This window comes from Lissotriton helveticus, chromosome 4_1 (genome assembly GCF_964261635.1).
Source record: "Lissotriton helveticus chromosome 4_1, aLisHel1.1, whole genome shotgun sequence".
NCBI classification, from domain to species: Eukaryota; Metazoa; Chordata; class Amphibia; order Caudata; family Salamandridae; genus Lissotriton; species Lissotriton helveticus.
Window position 1 is genome coordinate 1653449890 of NC_136063.1, and position 12964 is coordinate 1653462853.

Genomic DNA, 12964 nt, shown 5'->3' on the forward strand with positions numbered 1-12964 from the left:
GGCCAGCACATCCACCCTACCCCCGCTCTTCACTACAGCCGCCGCAGGGCGGCAAGCGCAGGGACCGCTACGGTCCAGAGGGCTAGCTACGCCACTGGTAATTGCACTCTCCTCTTCAGTCCAGGTACAATGTTAAGTGCGCTTACCAAACACCAGATAGGTCATAGGTTTTTAAAATTTGAGTATTGTATGTTCGAGACATTTGAGCTGTAGATCGTATATTTGTGCATAGATCGCCATCTGGTGTTGGGCTCGGATGTTTGCACTTTGTTTTTGTCTTGGAAGAAGTCTTTTGTAGTCACAAGGTAGGTGACTCCTCCTTAGGACGATAGTGCGCATGGGCATCAACTCCATCTCCAGATTGTTTTTTCCACCATCGGGTCCGCATGTGATTTGCTGCGCTCCGGGTGGATATCGGTTTCGAATCTCCCTTCAACGTGCAATCCCTCTTCACTCGACGGTATTGCCTCGATCGCGTTTCCCTTTCGAGGCGCATCATAAAAAACCAACTCCTCGATCCTCGACGTAGGCCATTGGGCCTTTCCGCGCCTACCACGCCTGCAGTCAATGGAAATGACTCCTTTAAAAAAAATACCCCGGGTTTGGTGCTAAGTTCCCACACACGAACTTGTAACCTCTGCCACTCCTCGGAGCACGAAGACATGAACTGCGAGGCCTGTTCATCTTTCAGGTCGAAGAAAACCATCCATGATCGTCAGGCTCGACGTGACAAAATGTCTCGCGGAAGCAGCTTGATTCCGGACATCTTTGGAGCAAATCCCAATGTCCAGCCGGAGCAACAAGGTGAAGAAGAAGACATCTCCGTCTCCGAAGCGGACGACTCCGATGTCGAAGGTAAAACAGTCACCCCGGCTCAGCGGTCTGTGAGTTCCGAAACTCCTCTCCCAACCAAACCTAAGGCTCCAGTAACACCCTCGGGCTTGGGCCAACACCAGCAACATGTCTCAGACGCCCTGCCCTCGGACCTGGATATGAGACCTAAACATAAGCCTTCCGGCTCAGGGTCGAGTCACATAGTAATGCTGGACGAAAGTAAGTGTCAGGCACGGTTGGCAGGAACCGCGGAAATAGACGCGTGGTTGTTATAAATGTGTTGAGAGTTAACTACATGAGTGTCAGGCACAGTCACCAGGAACCGCGGAGAGAGTTGTGTGGTTGTCATAAATGTGTTAAGAGCCAACTACAGGTTTGAAGAACCGAGAGCAATATTGAATAATCACATTAGTGATATAAGCGACATTTTAGATCAAATTGTTCATAAGAGGACAGTTCATGTGTTAAGGGCGTTATGTTTGGGATGAGCAATGACAGAAAAGACACGGTGTCCATTGTACTGACGGTTGTAGGTATGCTGTGACTCCGTGACTGTCAGGTAATGCATGTGTGCTGAAATCTGAGTAAAACTGTGTGCGGCAAAAAACTGTGATTTTGAATATGCCTTTCTGGAAGGCAGATGTGGACTCACGGCTGTTTTTAATATCATCACAGGTTTAGGAGAATTTGAGTGAAGATTGAAAATATTGAACCCCTACTAGCCCTGATGAAGTTGTGATAAACGTTAGCAACGAAACATGTTGGCAAATTTTGAAGCGATGATGGTGTATTGGTAACCATTCTTTAAAACTGACTTCAGAAATGAGCCAATAGCAAGGACAGTAAATGATTATACATTCAGGGTAACCATGCTTCTAGAGTTAGCAGTACAATTAAAGCTTGGGATAGAGGCTGGCAGGTGGATCAGTTGTCGACTTTTTGACCCCACGACAGGGTAGGGACAAGTGGACCCTTACAGTAGGGTCTTCCTCAGGATGGGGGGTATGGGTGTGGACAAGCTTCCGTGGGTGTCGTAGTCTCACACTGGGAAATATTGACATGAATCACAATCAGGTATCAATAGAGCGAACGTGGTTCAAGTCGGCATCTAAAACGGAAAAGTTTAAACTCTGGAGCCGCCATGGTGCGGTCAGCTTGCCACGGTATCTTTGTGAAACTTTCATCTGCCATCGAGGGCCGTGTCGTCTGCAAGGATGCCAATTGTACTGCTAACTCTAGAAGCATGGTTATCCTGAATGTATAATCATTTACTGTACTTCCTATTGGCTACTTTCTGAAGCCAGTTTTAAAGAATGTTTTTTGACTAAGGACGCTTGACCTAATTTATCACATACCTTACCTTGCACTACTTCCTACCACTTTGACTCCCCTTCCCATTACCTATTGGACACTACGATTTGTTACTATGTCAACATATGCTGTGTGCATAATATCTTGTGCATTGGTACTTTGTGATTAAATAACAATGTACATGCGATTTGATAATATTTGTTCTTTATCTTGACCCCAAGCTTATTCTATTGTGCAATAACACTGTTCTGGGACCCCTTCCCTTGTCTCACCAAGGCACAGGGGTTTCCTCCCTCTGTTTCGTAATTCCAAAAAAGGACGGATCTCTCAGGCTTATATTGGACCTCAGACCGCTAAACCTCTACATTCAGTCGGATCACTTCCATATAGTCACTCTCCAACAGGTGCTCCCACTACTTCAACAGGGCGACTTTCTCCCCACTCTTGATTTAAAGGACGCCTACTTTCATATTCCTATTCACCCCGCTCACAGGAAATATCTCAGGTTTGTGGTAGATGGCCAACACTACCAATTCAAGGTCCTCCCATTCGGAGTGACTACAGCTCCCAGAGTCTTCACCAAGTGTCTTGCAGTAGTTGCGACCCACTGAAGAAGACAGCACATTCATGTCTTCCCTTATGTGGACGACTGGCTCATAAAAGCCAGCTCACACAGCTACTGTGTGCTACACACACACAAAATAATTCAACTGCTTCACGACTTGGGATTTACAGTAAACCTCACCAAATCCCTTCTCCAACCATCCAACAAACAACAGTATCTGGGAGCTACAATAGACACTTAAAAGGCTCTAGCATACCCCAACCCAGTCAGGATAAGCACCATACAAACTCTTATAGCAAAGTTTCAGCCTCAACCCTCACTACCAGCACAAGTGTTCATGCAACTAATCGGTATGATGGCCTCGTGCATTCGCATCGTCCTGTATGCTAGACTCCAAATGCGTCCCTTACAGGAGTGTTTGGCACATCAGTGGAACCAGGCTCGAGGTCTGCTAACAGATCTGGTGTTGGTTGACGACCGCACCCATCGCTCTCTGCAGTGGTGGAACACACAAAACCTTTCTAAAGGGCGGGCGTTCCTCGACCCGGTTCCACAAATAGTGCTAATAGCGGATGCATAGCTCACCGGCTGGGGAGCTCATCTTCAAACCTATACCATTCAGAGCATATGGACCCCTCAACAAAAACAATTCCACGTAAATTACCTGGAATTGTTGGTGAACTTCCTAGCGTTTAAATTTTTTCAAATCCACATCGTAAATAAAGCTGTCTTGGTCCGTACAGACAACATGACAGCAATGTATTACATGCAAAAATAGGGGGTGGGGGGAACGACACTCTCTGCAGCTTTCACACCTAGCTCAAAGCATATGGAGATGGTCCATTCCCCAAAATATATATATCCTTGCAGAACACCTCCCAGGAGTACACAATCAAATTGCAGATCTGCTCAGTCGCTAAAAACACAATAGATCCACGAATAGGAACTTCATCCTCAATTTCAGTTTCCATTCTTTCAAATGTGGGGCCACCCAGAAATAGATCTGTTCGCCACACACAAAAACGCACAATGCCCAAGCTTTGCCTCCAGGTATCCACACCCATTGTCCAAAGACAATGCACTATGGATGAACTGGTCACGCAAATTTGCTTACGCTTTTCCGCCTCTACCGCTCATTACGCTAGTGGTTCGGAAACTCAAACAGCAGTCCCTCAAAATGATCCTGTTTGCTCCAACATGGGCATGACAGCCATGGTTCACAACCCTCTTGGAATTATCTATCTGTAGTTCCTCATCAAAAGTTGTGCCTCTCACCTAAGCTTCTCACTCAGAACCAATGGAGAGATAAGGCATCCGGAACCCAGTCAACTCAACCTTGCGATCTGGCACCTGAAGTCTTAGAGTTTGGTAACCTTATCTCCTTCCAGACTTCATGAATATCATTAAAGAGCTAGACGTCCTACTACTAGAACTTACTATGCCACAAAGTGGAAAAGATTTGTAATTTACTGTGCAAATAACAAAATCAACCCACTAGATGCTTCTATTCAAGACATCATCTGTTACCTTTTGCATCTACAACAATGTAACCTAGCTTATACATCCATTAGACTACATCTCAGGGCAATAGCAGCCTATCTCCAAAACAGACAACACTTGTCTTTGTTTAGGGTACCAGCTATCAAGGCATTTATGGAAGGACTTAAAAGAATAATTCCACCTAAGTTCTACCCTCTCCAGTATGGAACCTAAATGTGGTACTTATCCAGTATTGGGGTATCTTTCATAGATTCACATTCCCCGTCGCCGAGGCGGGAGTCCCACGGTAATAATATACACAAAAGCAGTGCCTTAGATTTTTTTTGGTAGTAGTCTGACAAGACTACAGGCCCCAAAAGGCCCAAAACTTAGCAGCCTATCTACCTCATTATATGAAAAGAGCTGAAAGCAGTTCCAACCAATCAGCTGTCAGCACCCACTAGAACCTTCCCAGCAGAGGCAGTTCTCCTCAGATTTTCACCGCACTTCGTGTGGAAGGGAGTCTCCCTGAGTGCCTACTCAGTTTTCTACTTTTCTCTTCAGAATGTCTGAGAAGAAAGCCCTTTTCAAGGCCTGCAGGACCTGTGATAAAAAGAGGGTCCATGTAGATGGTCAGCACAAAGACTGCATCTACTGCCTGCATCCCACTCACATTGTGAAGGATTGTAGGATTTGCCGCACCTTCCCTGCCAAGACCATCAGGGACAGGGAGGCAAGGGTTCTTCTATGGCTCAAATCATCTTCTACAGATGATGAGGACAGAGCTTCTACTTCAAGCAAAAGAGCCAGATCCAGAGATAGCTCTTCTCCTGAGAGGAAAGACATCACAAATCCTCTCATAGAGCTTCAGAACCCACAAGGAGGACATTGTCTCCTCTTGAATCGCCATCTTCTCCGTCCTCAGGATCTTCAACTAAAACAGTGAGTAAAGCCCAGGCAAAAACTGTTTCTCTGGTGTCTTCTCACACAGTATCTGTGACTTCTACCACCTCAAGCTCTTCTGCTATGGTGTCTACTTCTTCTATCACCTCACCTATTGTGTCATCCAAGGTTTCCTCAAAGAAATCTTCTGGGGCTAAGGACATTTATTCAATTTCCTCAAAATCATCGTCGACGACTATTCCATCGACGACGATACTATCGTCGACGAAGTCATCGTCGACGAAAGCCCCAACGACGTCGACGAAGAGCCCGTCGACGACGAAGGATCATCAAAGAGGAGCCCGTCGACGACAGCCTCGTCGACGAAAGCCCCATCGACAACAGCCCCGTCGACGAAGAATCCATCGACGACAGCCCCGTCGACGACGGTCCCGTCGACAGTACCACCGTCGACGACGATCCCCTCGACGACGAGCTCGTCTACGGCAATTCCGTCAATGAGCCAGCCGCCTTTAGCGCATCTTATCACGACACCTAAATCAATGAAGAGTCCAGTTATTACCAAGACGCCACCTGCAAGAGCCTGGCCTACTCTACCGCAAGTGTCTCATGCCTCACCTGTGGCATAGACTCACTTCCAGTTGAAGACCTATCATAGGCAGGACTACTCTAATATTTCCCCGCTGCTACCATCGCACATTTTGGAAACATATGTAGAAGAGGAGGAATCGGATCAGGATGATGGATATGAAGAAGGTCCCTTTGGGATTGCACGACATCTATCAGAATTGCAAATAAAATGTCAGGAAGAGGATGAAGAAGAAGATATGCAGGAACATTTCTATCAGGAGGATTTGTCTACACCTTTTTATAGACAACCATACAGAGCTCCACGTTCGGAGGAGACAAGTCATCTCCCTCCTTCTTTGATTCAGGACTTACAGGCCATGTTGGCAGACTATCGCCAAAGGTTCCCGCCTGCACCGTCCACGCCAGTTATACCTTCGGTACCTGCGGACGTACCCATGCCTCCTACACCGCAGGCTCCAGTTTCACCAAGACACACTGTGGATCCCACGCCACAAGGGGATCAGGATACTTCCTCTTCGGATGAAGATGGAAGGGAGGAGGGTGAGTTACCTAATGACAACGTACCTGCAGATCCTTGGGATGAATACTTAATTCCCATGCCTTTACCTACTTTGTCGCAACCCTCAGATTCTCCACCGGAGGACATTGGCGGCTTTCATAATATTATGCAAAGGGCTGCTACAAGATTTGAACTGCCAGTTACTATTGAGCAGTCGGACTGCTTTTTGCACGACTTCAAAGAGGGGTATAGGAAGATCACCAGGGCTATACCCATTATAGATTTCATCTGGAAGGAAGGTCTTAAGATTATGAATACGCCCGCTTCTTTCCCTGCAGTCCTTCCTCGTATTGAGAAAAAGTTTAGAGCACCGCCAGAAACTCCATCTTGTCTGGTAGGCCATCCACGTCCGGACTCAGTAATATCTCAAGCTGCCCAACAGAGGTCCACAAATCCATCCACTCCAATCTCAACACCACCGGACAAAGCGGGCAGGAGATTTGACCTTATAGGAGAAAAGTTCTCCACCAATGCTGCAGCTTCCATCAAAGCAGCGAATTCCCTTGCAATCCTTGCCCGCTATGACCGACAGATGTGGTCGGATCTGTCGGAATTCATAGTTTTGATACCGGAAGATCGTCAGCAGGAAGCACGTAAAATAGTGCTGGAAGGAGAGAGGGCGGCATCAGAAATAATAGACTGCGCCCTAGACATCGCAAACACTAACTTTAGACAGTTAGCAGGTGCTGCAGTCCTCAGACGACAGGGCTGGCTCAGAGCAACCTCCTTCAGACCGGAAGTGCAAACAAAAATCCTTGATATGGCTTACGACGGGGATTTACTCTTCGGTAAGCACATAGATGACGCCTTACTTACCATCAAGACGGATACCGACACCGCAAAATCACTTGGTACCCTGCAATATAAGAGAGGCTCTTTTAGAGGAGCAAGGGGTCGTGGTTTTTCTTCTAGGGGAAATTACCACAAGCAACAGAACAGGCAATACCAATCTCAGTACAAGCAGCCGTATTACCAGTCTTCATACAGGCAATCTACCTCTAGCAATATGTCTCGTCAGGGAGGAAGACGAAAATCAAATAATCAGGGATGAGATTCCAACAAACGTCAATGAGCTATGCGGGACGCCAGTCCAACATCCTCCCCTCCCTATGGGCGCAAAGATCTCCGCCTTTTACCAACAATGGCCGAACATTACATAGGATCAGTGGGTCCTCGACCTAGTAGAAAAAGGACACACTCTGGAGTTCTTAAAGAAACCGCCTATAACCCCGCCCAAGGGTCCCCCTCCCCCTCGTCTTCACTTACTGTTCAAAGAAGCCTTAAACATGTTTCACAAGAATGCGATAGAGAAGTTTCCCATCTCGCAAAAAGGAAAAGGATTCTACTCTCGCTTCTTCCTCATAAAGAAGAAGTCTGGAGAGTGGCGCCCGATTTTGGATTTGTGCAAACTCAACAAGTGCTTGAAGAAACAGTTATGGCATGGTGACGTTGGCAGATGTGCTCAATTGTCTCAACGAAGGGGATTTTATGGCTTCTCTGGACTTGGAAGATGCTTACTTTCAAATCCATATACACCCCAAACATCGCAAATACCTGCGGTTCACAGTGGCTGGCATCCCCTTTCAATTCAAGGTGCTCCCATTCGGGCTGAAATCGGCACCAAGAATATTTACAAAATGTTTAGCCCCAGTTTCTGCAGCACTGAGTTTGCAGGGAATACAAGTCTTCCCATACCTCGACGACTGGCTGCTCAAAGGACAATCAAAACAGGCTACACGACAAGCGGTCAAAAGCTCCCTCCGTCTATTCTCAAGCCTAGGGCTCACTCTCAATGCAAAGAAATCACAACTGCAACCCCTTCAAGTGTTAACCTTTCTGGGAGCTTCACTGGACACCCAACAATGCAAGGCGTTCATGTCTCAGGAACGGCAGAACAAACTTAAAAAACTAGCAAGACTAATCTCAACAAAAAAGTCACTTTCTGTCCGAACATATGCGTCTCTTGTAGGGATGTGCTCTTCAGGGATCAGTCTAGTCCCATTGGCAAGACTCCGGATGAGGCCGCTGCAAGAAGAACTGCACCGACAATGGCAACAAATAGGAGGGTCTTTCGACGATCACATAAAGGTGACATCCAGAATGAGGCAAGCTCTTCAATGGTGGTCAAAAGAAAAGAATCTGTCACCGGGCCTCACATTTCTCCAAACCCTACCGGAGTCCATCCTGACCACGGACGCATCTATGGAAGGATGGGGAGGTCATCTCCAGGACCTCCAAATTCAAGGGCGATGGTCTCACCAATATCGGCAGAGACACATCAACAGTCTAGAGTTAAGAGCCATTTTCCTGTCTCTGCAGGCGTTCCTGCCGAGAATTGCAAATTCCTCAGTGCTGGTGCGTACGGACTATACCACCAGTATGTATTACATCAAAAAGCAAGGGGGGACGAGATCTCTCTCCCTCTCGCAGGAGGCTCAAGAGATGTGGAGTGGGTTATTCAACACGGCATAACCCTCAGAGCGGAGCATGTAGAAAGGGTTCAAAACTCTCTAGCCGACAACCTCAGCAGATCTCTCACAGGTTGCCACGAATGAGAACTGGAACAGGATCAGGTGAACAGGATATTTCGGGGATGGGGCACGCCAACTCTAGATCGGTTTGCGGCGCAACAGAACAGCAAATGCCTTTACTACGCCAGCAGATTTCCTCGACGGGGGTCAAGAGGAAATACCCTGTCCATGAGATGGTCAGGAATCTATGCATACACTTTTTCCCAGATTCCTTTAATACCGAGAATACTGCAAAAGATGAAGAGGGAACATTGCACTCTTCTCCTCATTGCTCCTCGCTGGCCGAGGCAGTACTGGTTCCAAGAACTGCTCCTGCTATCTCAGCAGCCTCCAATTCGTCTCAAACCAGCAATTTCAATGTTGACAAGGGAAGGAGGTCAGATTTTACCCCCGGATCCACAATCGCTTCACTTGCATGCCTGGCTCCTGACTTGTTAGAGTTTAAGGATCTCAAGATTTTTGCAGACTGTAGAGAAATTCTGTCTCAAGCCCGTGCTCAGAGTACTATCAGAACGTACCGTTTTAAATGGAGACGATTCTGTTGTTGGTGTGAAGCAAATAATATTCATCAGCTCCAGGCTCCACCTGAGGATATCCTTCCTTACTTGCTATTGCTAGCCAAAGCAGGTCTAGTATTCTCTTCTATCAAAGTACATCTGGCCACTATATCCAGATTCAGAAAAAGTTCAAACAAGCCATCACTATGCTCTTCCTCATTGATAAAACAATTTCTCAAAGTATTGTTTTGGGCTTTTCCTCCAATCCGACCTCCACCTCCTGAATGGGATCTCAATATCGTTTTGTCCCAGTTAATGAGGAGGCCCTTCGAACCTATTCACAGAGCTGAACTAAAGTTTTTAACCTGGAAAGTGGCTATTTTACTAGCTCTCACTTCAGCCCGGAGAGTTAGTGAGATTCAAGCTTTCGCAATTTCCTTCATTTCTCTAAGGACTGTCACCCTGAGAACCAATCCATAGTTCATTCCTAAAGTACTATCTCAATTTAATTTAAACCAGCCGGTAAAGTTAAAGACTTTTTTCCCGGATCCTGCCACACCGGCAGAAAAGGCCCTGCACTCTCTTGATGTGAAACGATGTCTAAAGTTCTATCTTCAAAAAACTAAAGACATAAGAAAATCTAACCAGTTATTTATTGCTTATGGTCAGGTCACGCTGGGACAAGCCGCGACGAGAGCAACGATAGCCAGATGTTTATCCTCAGTAATACAATTCTGTCACGAAAAAGCTAACAGACCTTTAGTCTGAAAGGTTAAAGCACATTCCACCACGATGATGTCCGCGTCAACAGCCTTATTTGCTGGGGTCACGCTGGAGGACATTTGCCGAGCTGCTACATGGAAGAGTGTCCATACATTTACAAAGCATTCCTGCTTGCAGTCGGCATCACAGGATGATACAGCAGTGGGACAAACGGTGCTGCAGCATCTTCTTCATTAAGGTTAGACTTTTAAAAGGTCTCTCACATTATATTCATGACATAAGAGTATGCATGATCTACTGTAATGTTTTGCTTGTCAAATGCTGTCTTTAATATGAACTATGTTATCTGAATATGATTATTTTCTTTCAGAAGGTTTCTGCATATATGTATATTTACATTTTTAGTGCTCTATAACCTTCCGGTTGAGTGGGGGATATGTAGAATTACGCTTTGTCTCCCACCTTCCGTAAACGACAGATATGGTTTTACTGCTTGCTATTCTGATTCAGGCATGTGAATCTATGAAAGATACCCCAATACTGGATAAGAAAACAAGTTACTTACCTGTAACTATGGTTATCCAGGATTGGTATCTTTCATAGATTCACATGCACCCACCCTCCTCCCCGACAGAACAGTTCTTTATTAGGGATACATACTTCTCACTTGTGCTGGGAAAATCTGAGGAGAACTGCCTCTGCTGGGAAGGTTCTAGAGGGGGCTGACAGCTGATTGGTTGGAACTGCTTTCAGTTCTTTTCATATAATGAGGTAGATAGGCTGCTAAGTTTTGTGCCATTTGGGGCCTATAGTCTTGTCAGCCTACTACAAAAGATTTTCTAAGGCACTGCTTTTGTATATATTATTACCGTGGGACTCCCGCCTCGGCGACGGGGAATGATTCAGGCATGTGAATCTATGAAAGATACCAATACTGGATAACCGTAGTTACAGGTAAGTAACTTGTTTTCTTACCAGGCTCATGGGTCCTCCATTTGAACCTATGCATAAATTCGAATTACAATTTCTCACCTGGAAAGTAGCTTTCCTGGTTGCGATCACATCTCTCAGAAGAGTCCGTGAACTCCAGGCATTAACCATACAAATCCATCATAACAAAGTGGTTCTTAGGACTAACCCAACATTTCTACCTAAAGTTGTCTCTGCTTTCCACCTTAACCAGTCTGTAGAACTCCCAGTGTTTATCCCTCTACTAGAATCAGTAGCAGAACGGGCTCTTCACACGCTAGACGTAAGAAGAGTGATCCTTTACTACATTGAAAGAACAAAATCCTTTAGAAAGACTAAACAACTTTTTGTGACCTTTTCCCCACCTCATAAAGGCAATCCTATCTCCAAAACATGAATTCTAGGTGGATTGTTAAATGCATCCAAATAAGCTATGCTAAAGCCAAACGCACCTTAACCATTCCCCATAGGGCTCACTCCACACGTAAACTAGGGGCATCTATGGCATTCTCAGGGAACATTCCCCTAGATGACATCTGCAAAGCTGCAACTTGGCATACGCCACGCCCGTTCACAAAACACTATTGTGTAGATGTGCAAGCAAAACAACAAGCTAGTGTGGGCGAGGCTATATTAAGAACACTTTTTCTAACTACTGCAACAGTTACAGGTAGCCACCGCTAAGGGGGTAACTTCTGTGTAGTCTATGCTCAAGTATACGATCTACAGCTCATATGCCTCGAACGGAAAATGCTACTTACCATTATGCATCTGTTCTTGGCATGTAGAGCTGTAGATTCGTATACACCCACCCGCCTCCCCAGATACCTCTATCTGTTCCAGAACTATCTTACTTGGATACATTACACATGGACATCATTTTCTATTTCTTACTAACTCCATCATGACCCTCCATGGCAAAACAATCTGGAGATGGAGTCTATGCCCATGCGCACTATCGTCCTAAGGAGGAGTCACCTACCTCGTGACTACAAAAGACTTTCTCCAAGACCAAAACAAAGTGCAAACATTCGAGCCCAACACCAGATGGCGATCTATGCACAAGTATACAAATCTACAGCTCTAAATTCCAAGAACAAATGCATACTGGTAAGTAGCATTTTCCTTTCTGAATATCACATTTTTTAGTAACTCAAAAAAACTAAATGCTCAAATCAAAGGCACTGCTGTGTCTGTTCATTTGTTTTTAGCAGATATTCTCTAAAACACTACCCTTCCTCGGGGTGTGTTGGGACCTGTAATAACCAGAGGAAGAGTCTACCTGAAACATACAATTCCAGGCCACTGGATGGTAGGCATGGACCTGAGGACTTTCATGTGCCTATCCTGCAGTCCCACGGACAATACCTGCAATTCAAGGTTGGCCAAGAGCATTCACAGTTTGCAGTGTTCCACTTCGGTGTTACCCTTCTTACCTGGGTGTTCACAAACGTTATGGCAGTGGTCGCCACCCATTTTTGAAGTTTGGGGATGCCAGTTTTCTACTCCCTTGATAATTGTCTGTTGATGGCAGGATCACCACAGTCAGTCATAGACCACCTCCAGATGACTGTGAACTTATTGACATTGAGCCAAAGTCACAACTGAGTCATTTGCAGAGACTTCAGTTTATTTTTATTGGAACTATCTTGGACATACCAACTGACCATCAAGGGGGAGCTGGTACAGGCTCTCACAGACAGCACCACTGGCATGTGGTACTGCAACAAGCAGGGCGGAGTGGTGTTCTGGGCCCTGTGCCAGGAGGCACTGCACTTTTCTAGGTGGTTGGAATGTCAGATCGTATCCCAAATTGTAAGCCATCTGAAGAGGATTGTCCACACCGGGGTGAATGAGCTCAGCCTGATGTATCTGTCAGATCACAAATGGAAGCTGCACCCGAGGTGGTACATTGCGTCTTCTGACATTGAGAAGATCACTTGCTAGATTTTTGCCACTGCCAAGAACACAGTGTTCAAAGTTTTACGCCCTAGAGTTCCCA

At 45.9% G+C, this 12964-nt stretch overlaps 1 protein-coding gene across 26 annotated transcripts in view; it reads left to right on the forward strand.

The window, feature by feature from the left end:
• CLASP2 (cytoplasmic linker associated protein 2) overlaps positions 1–12964 on the forward strand; it is a 2039150-nt gene that overhangs the window by 1845015 nt on the left and 181171 nt on the right. The gene's annotated exons all lie outside the window — the stretch shown is intronic.